This window comes from Antechinus flavipes, chromosome 3 (assembly GCF_016432865.1).
Source record: "Antechinus flavipes isolate AdamAnt ecotype Samford, QLD, Australia chromosome 3, AdamAnt_v2, whole genome shotgun sequence".
In the NCBI taxonomy this organism is placed as follows: domain Eukaryota; kingdom Metazoa; phylum Chordata; class Mammalia; order Dasyuromorphia; family Dasyuridae; genus Antechinus; species Antechinus flavipes.
The window spans coordinates 229,868,280-229,874,653 of NC_067400.1; positions in this window are offsets into that span (position 1 = coordinate 229,868,280).

Sequence of the window (6,374 nt, forward strand, 5' to 3'; positions counted from 1 at the left end):
GATGGCTAAATAAGTTATGGTATATGAATGTAATGGAATATTATTGTTCTATAAGATATGATGAGCAGGCTGATTTCAGAAAAGCCTGGAAAGACCTACATGAACTGATGCTGAGTGAAATGAGCAGGACCAGGAGATAGATCATTGTACACAGTAACAACAATATTATGTATGATGGCTCTTTTCTTTTCTTTTTTGAAAAAATATTTATTTATTTATTTATTGTTATAGCTTTTTATATATAAAACACATGCATGGGTAATTTTTCAAGACTGATCCTTGCAAAAACTTCTGTTTCAACTTTTCCCCTCCTTCCTTCCACCCCCCTCCCCTAGATGGCAGGTAGTCCCATACATGTTAAATATGTTGATGTATATGTTAAATACAATATATGTATATATATTTATACAGTTATCTTGTTGTATAAGAAAGATTAGATTTAGAAAGTAGGTAAAAATAACCTGAGAAGAAAAAACAAAAATGCAAGCAAACAATAACAAAAAGAGTGAAAATGCTATGTTGTAGTCCATACTTATGTCCCAGTGTTCTTTCTCTGGGTGTAGCTGGTTCTTTTCATTACAGATCCATTGGAACTGATTTGGATCCTCTCATTGTTGAAGATAGCCACGTCCATCAGAATTGATCATCATGTAGTATTGTTGTTGCCATGTATAATGATCTCCTGATTCTGTTAATTTCACTCAGCATCAGTTCATATAAGTCTCTCCAAGCCTCTTTGTATTCATCCTGCTGGTCATTTCTTATAGAACAATAATATTCCATAATATTCATATACCACAATTTATTCAGCCATTCTCCAACTGATGGGCACCCACTCAGTTTCCAGTTTCTGGCCACTACAAAGAATGCTGCCACAAACATTTTTGCCCTTTAGTATCCCTTTCCCTTCTTTCATATCTCTTTGGGATATAAGCCCAGTAGTAATACTGCTAGATCAAAGGATATGCACAGTTTGATAACTTTTTGAGCATAGTTCCAAATTGTTCTCCAGAATGTTTGGATCCATTCACAACTCCACCAACAATGTATCAGTGTCCCAGTTGTCCTGCATCCCCTCCAACATTCATCATTATCTTTTCTTGTCATCTTACCCAATCTGACAGGTGTGTAGTGGTATCTCAGAGTTGTCTTAATTTGCAGTTCTCTGATTAATAATGACTTGGAGCATCTTTTCATATGACTAGAAATAGTTTCAATTTCTTCATCTGAAAATTGTCTGTTCATATCCTTTGACCATTTATCAATGGAAAATGGCTTGATTTCTTATAAATTAGTCAAATTTCTATATATTTTGGAGATGAGGCCTTTATCAGAACTTTTAGCTGTAAAAATGTTTTCCCAGTTTATTGCTTTCCTTCTAATGTGATGGCTTTTTTCAATAATGAGATGATTCAAGGCAATTTTAATAAACTTGTGTTGGAAAGTGCCATTTGTATCCAGAGAGAGAACTATGGAAACTGAATGTGGATCAAAGCATAGAATTATCACTTTTTTTTATTGTAATTGTTTACTTGGTTTTTTAATTTTTCTTGTGTTTTTTTCCCTTTTGATCTGATTTTTCTTGTGTAGCATGATGAATATGGAAATGTTTAGAAGAATTGCACATGGTTAACCTATATCAGATTACTTGCTGTCCTGGGGAGGGAGAGAGGGAGAAGAATTTGGAACACAAGGTTTTGCAAAGATGAATGCTGAAAGATGTATTCCCCAACTAATAAATGGTAAAGGCATTTGAATTGGCAGTTTCCAGAGGAAGAAATTCCAGCTGTCAAAAACCATATGAAAATGTTCTACATCACTGAAAATAACTCTGAGGTATTATCTCCTACCCAGCAGATTGGCTAAGTTGAAAAAGGTATAAAATTACGAATGTTGGAGGGTCTAGGGGAAAACAGGTACTTTTTGAAGCTGTGAACTGGTCCAAATATTTTGGAAAGCAATTACAGCTATGCCCAATAAATTATTAAAGTACATACCTTTTCACTTAGTTATATTTATAGCAGCTCTTTCTGTAGACACAAAGAAACAGAATCTAAAGTTCCAAATGCATTTGGAAATGACTGAATAAATTACAGTACATGAATGTGATGGAATACTATTGTGCTATAAAAAATGATGAAAGGGATAGTTTCAGAAAAAACCTTTGAAAATTTATATGAATTGATGCAAAGTGAAATAAGCAGAACCATGAGAGCAATTTATATACTAACAATAATATTTTAAAGATAATCAACTTTGAAAGAATTAGTAATACTGATCAACATAATGATCCTTTCCAAAGAATTCATGAGAAAACATGCTATCCACTTTCAAAATAAGAGCTGATAGATTCAGATTGCAGACTAACTCATTCTTTCTCTCTTTCTTTCCATTTTTTGCTTTCTCTTCTCCCCTTCCTGCCTCCTTTATCTCTCTTTATCCCTTCCTCTTTTCTCCTCTTTGGCCAATCTGGAATTTCTTTTACATGACTAAATTTATTTTTACTTATTTGCCTTCTTGGTTGTTAAAGGAAAGAGGGGAAGAAAGTAGAAAATTCAGAACTGAGAATAAAATAGGGATTGTAAGAAAGAAAGTAACATGAAGCTTTGAGGTGGAAATGTCAAGGAAGTTAACTCCTAGCTGTTAGCTAAGGAATGCAAAAGAATCTGATTACTGAAGAGAGAGAGAGAGAGAATGAAAGAGAGAGAGAGAGAGAGAGAGATAGAAATGGGGCGGGGAGGAACCAAGGACAAGGAATAACTGTGAAACCATTTATAGAGGAAGATGAAGGAATGCCTAGGAAGTCAACATAGAGAAGCAAGAACAGAAGTCCATTCTAGCCACAGAATTCCACACTGAAGAAGTTAAAATAGAAGGGCAGGTGATGCAACCTGCCAGGAATTCCTATCAAACTCCAAAAATGAGTTTAAAGCTGTCACTGGCCTTTTTACTTGTTCTTAAGGGGATAAGGCATGGTCAGATTGACATTTGTTGGGAGTATGGGGACTTTCAACTAGTTTGCATTTTAATATTTTATTTATCTTTAGCTTGAATTTATAGGAATTCAGCCATAATCTGGAAATATAATCCATTAGAAGTCTTTTTACAGTAAGAGAAAATCCTTCGTTATTATTAGCAATAATAAAAATAATGATTATTATCATTTAACATTTGCTTTATGATTTCTAATACAATTTAGTCAAACTTTACTAGAAAATGAGCAAGACTGTATCTCTGACTTTAGGTAGCTTATAATCTAACAGGGAAAGTAGAACACTAATGCAAACTGCATTTGCATAAGTGAGATGGGAACAAAATAACTACTGAGGGAAGGAAGACCAAGGAAGTAAAAGGGAGGCGAAAAGCATTTATGCTATGTCTTGACTCAATTTCCAGAGACACAGATTTAAGAGATTTAGGCAGGAAGCATTCCATGCATGAAAAAAAAGCATGGAGGTGGGAAGATATGAGATCTTTGGTCATAGATAGGGAGTTAGACTTTTTCTTGAAACAAGTTATTCAATTTTCCTGGACTGTGGAGTAACCAAAGAGAAATAATGTGAGACAAAGCTGGAAAGATATTTAAGTTAGGTTGTGAAGGACCCTGAATTCTAGGCTAACAAGTTTGGACTTTATTTGTGACACAAGAGCTATATATTAAGATGAATTTGGCATCAATGTATCAAGAATTCATAGGACACTAGGACTTTGTAATAGTTAAAATATTGGACAAGAAAAAGGTAATGTGATGAAATAACTATTTTAAAAGTATTGTTCTGATTTGTAGCTATTGTTACACCTACCTATCACTAGAAAAAGGCATTGTTAATGACAGTCTATACTTTACCTCTAATATTGAAGGGCAGTGAATACATAGGATCATTCATTTAATCACTACTAGAGCCATTTCAGGTTCAGAATAATCATCCTGTTTGTTACAGGAAATGCCAACAATAGAGATTTTGACTCTAACAGGTATTTGAATATAATATATATTATATGCAACACATAGTGTGCTATATAATTTCCACTTCGTACATGATTAGGCTAATATAGTTGTATATTTTTTAGGCAGTATATAAAAGAGAAGTTACTAACAAAATTAATTTCCAAAATTTAAATTATCTTAAATTATTATCTTAAAATCCAAAATAATATCTAATATCTAAATTAAATATATAAATTAAATTATCTTAAAGGGTATAGTGCAATTTGCTATTGAAGAATCCTGTGGCAACTTTTTTTGGGAAGTGAAGAATTTAAAAAGCATTTTAATAATTCTTATTATGGGTAAAGCAGCATGCATTTTGCTGAAAAATCATTGAAGTTATTCATTGAATGTCATTACTTTCATTGAGTTTATCAACCATCTTTCTGATCTTGTGCTAGTCCTTTCCTTTTCTGGGCTTCACTTTCTTCATCTAAAAAATGAGGGTGTTGAACTATATGGTCCTGAAAGCTCCTTTTAGGACTAAATCTATGATTTTATGAATACATGTAAAGTGTTACAAAATATTCAACTTAAGTTCAGTAAGGAAAAAAAAATCAGTGAAGAAGACAGAGAAGCAGTAGTTAGAAAAACAGAAGAATCAGTAGAGGATGAGGTCATGGAAATCAAAGAGAGTAGAGAGTACTGAAAAATTCACTGATTTGATTCTTGTATTAGGCTTTGTCCCTTATACATGTGGACATATATTGGAGCAGAACAAGACAATTTATAAAAGGAAAACTGAGAGGAAAAAAATCTCCTAAATAAAATGTTGATGAGAAAGATTATTTTGAACATGAGAGAACTGCACTTCACATAAATGTACTAAGAACTTTTTCACCAGAGACAATGCTTGCTTAGGACATTGTGGTCTATTGGCTTATTTGGATGTGATCATTTTTTTTAGAGTTTTGAAAATTATAGCTGAAAACTTGTAAACTAAAATTTTTTGGAGACTAGGACTAAATCATGGGAAGATTTTCTAAGGACTTTCATGGGTTATACCTGATAAAAATATGGAATTGTTGGGTTTCACAATGTTAAATTAGAGATGGTTCACAGCTTATAATGGGACCCTGATCTGATGAATTAGAGATCCAAAAAGAAGCTACAAAAAGAAACTGGCAGAAAAAGAATAGAAAACCAGAAGAGGGTAAAGCTGAGTACAGGAAGAATTAAAGACAAAAGTCACAGGAGGTGACAAAAAAGCTTCTTATAGAAGATAGAATATATAAGCTGACAGGAGCTGAGCTGATAGGAAGGCTTTGCAGCTGTTTTGTGTGCTGAATAGAAGATAGACATTACTTTGTTGAGAGCTGACTGGGTCATTGGATAAATGCACAATTATGTTGCTGTTTGAACAGCTATGCAGTTTTTGCTTTCTAACACCATCTGCAGCCAGAAAGAGGAGAAAGCTTCCGGGGGTGCAAGCCTGTGAGGGAGAAAGGAAAAACAGAGGGGAAAGACAGGTTTGCATGTGCTTTGAAGGGAAAAGAGGCTTCCCTTTCCTAAGAGCTAATTGGACAAAGCCAAATCCCTCCTATTTACATATTTGAGGATTTCAAAAGAGCATTTCTCTTAAGGGAACTACTTGTCTAAGAAAGAGTATAATACTTCTCTCACCCTGGGAAGGGTGTCTGTTTGCTGAAAGAGGTCATCAGTGATTCAGTGGCTAAGGAGTAGCAGAGAAGCAGCTTTACCCAATAGGGAGATGAGAACCAGAGAAGAGGTAGCAGGGAAGCAATTTTATATAGTAGGAGATACACACTGTAAACTGTTGTCTTAAAGACCTAAGTCATCAAAACCTACCTTCCAGAGTTGCGAATTTTCCTACTCAAGCTAGACACAGACAGACAGACAGATAGAGACAGAGACAGAAATAAAAAGAGACAGACACAGAGAAGCAAGACAGAACTACCAGCCCTCCTCCCCCACTAATGCCTGTCAGTTCTTTTTCAGCACCTCATTTGTATAGCATAATTATATTTTTGCCTTTTCCTAGATGATTCTGTTTTTTAGAATCAACTCATACTCAGCTTTGTCCCAATCTTTATTTTGAATTACCCAATTACTGATATCAATCTTAGATATGATTTATATCTCCATATGAAACATAAAGTTTGTCTTTGTTAAGTCTCTTGAAATTAGTCTTTGCTGTTGGCTCTTATGTGTTTAATTTTTTATTGAATTCAGGTTTGGATGAGACAAAATTTTGAAAATCTGTAAGTTTATTCAATGTCCATTTTATTGTACAATATTATATTTAGTTTTACTAGATATGATATTTTTGGCTGAAGACCTAATTATTTTGATTGTTGATATATATAATATTCCAGGATATTTTTATCATACCTGCTGATAAATCCTGTCCAATTCTAATAGTAGT